This window comes from Babylonia areolata, chromosome 20 (assembly GCF_041734735.1).
Source record: "Babylonia areolata isolate BAREFJ2019XMU chromosome 20, ASM4173473v1, whole genome shotgun sequence".
Classification (NCBI taxonomy): domain Eukaryota; kingdom Metazoa; phylum Mollusca; class Gastropoda; order Neogastropoda; family Buccinidae; genus Babylonia; species Babylonia areolata.
This window is the reverse complement of record NC_134895.1, coordinates 2,194,535-2,196,075: the sequence shown is the minus strand read 5'-3', so window position 1 is coordinate 2,196,075 and position 1,541 is coordinate 2,194,535.

Here is a 1,541-nt window from a genome sequence, read left to right as displayed (position 1 = left end):
TCTACCCCCCTCTCTCCCTCTCTCTCTTTCTCTAACACCCTCGTCACTATCTCTACCCCCCTCTCTCTCTCTCTCTGTCTCTTTCTCTAACACCCTTCGTCACTATCTCTACCCCCTCTCCTCTCTCTCTCTCTCTCTCTCTCTCTCTCTCTAACACCCTCGTCACTATCTCTACCCCCTCTCTCCCTCTCTCTCTCTCTCTCTAACACCCTCGTCACTATCTCTACCCCCCTCTCCCTCTCTCTCTCTCTCTCTTTCTCTAACACCCTCGTCACTATCTCTACCCCCCTCTCCCTCTCTCTCTCTCTCTCTTTCTCTAACACCCTCGTCACTATCTCTACCCCCCTCTCCCTCTCTCTCTCTCTCTAACACCCTCGTCACTATCTCTACCCCCTCTCTCCCTCTCTCTCTTTCTCTAACACCCTCGTCACTATCTCTACCCCCCTCTCTCTCTCTCTCTCTCTCTCTTTCTCTAACACCCTTGTCACTATCTCTACCCCCCTCTCTCCCTCTCTCTCTTTCTCTAACACCCTCGTCACTATCTCTACCCCCCTCTCTCCCTCTCTCTCTCTCTTTCTCTAACACCCTCGTCACTATCTCTACCCCCCTCTCCCTCTCTCTCTTTCTCTAACACCCTCGTCACTATCTCTACCCCCCTCTCCCTCTCTCTCTTTCTCTAACACCCTCGTCACTATCTCTACCCCCCTCTCTCCCTCTCCTCGCTCTCTCTTTCTCTAACACCCTCATCACTATCTCTACCCCCCTCTCTCCCTCTCTCCTCTCTTTCTCTAACACCCTCGTCACTATCTCTACCCCCCTCTCCCTCTCTCTCTTCTCTCTAACACCCTCGTCACTATCTCTACCCCCCTCTCTCCCTCTCTCTCTTTCTCTAACACCCTCGTCACTATCTCTACCCCCCTCTCTCCCTCTCTCTCTCTCTCTTCTCTAACACCCTCGTCACTATCTCTACCCCCCTCTCTCCCTCTCTCTCTCTCTCTTTCTCTAACACCCTCGTCACTATCTCTACCCCCCTCTCTCCCTCTCTCTCTTTCTCTCTAACACCCTCGTCACTATCTCTACCCCCTCTCTCCCTCTCTCTCTTTCTCTAACACCCTCGTCACTATCTCTACCCCCTCTCTCCCTCTCTCTCTCTCTCTCTAACACCCTCGTCACTATCTCTACCCCCTCTCTCCTCTCTCTCTCTCTCTTTCTCTAACACCCTCGTCACTATCTCTACCCCCCTCTCCCTCTCTCTCTCTCTTCTCTAACACCCTCGTCACTATCTCTACCCCCTCTCTCCCTCTCTCTCTTTCTCTAACACCCTCGTCACTATCTCTACCCCCCTCTCTCCCTCTCTCTCTCTCTCTCTTTCTCTAACACCATCGTCACTATCTCTACCCCCCTCTCTCCCTCTCTCTCTTTCTCTCTAACACCCTCGTCACTATCTCTACCCCTCTCTCTCTCTCTCTCTCTCTTTCTCTAACACCCTCGTCACTATCTCTACCCCCTCTCCCTCTCTCTCTCTCTCTCTCTAACACCCT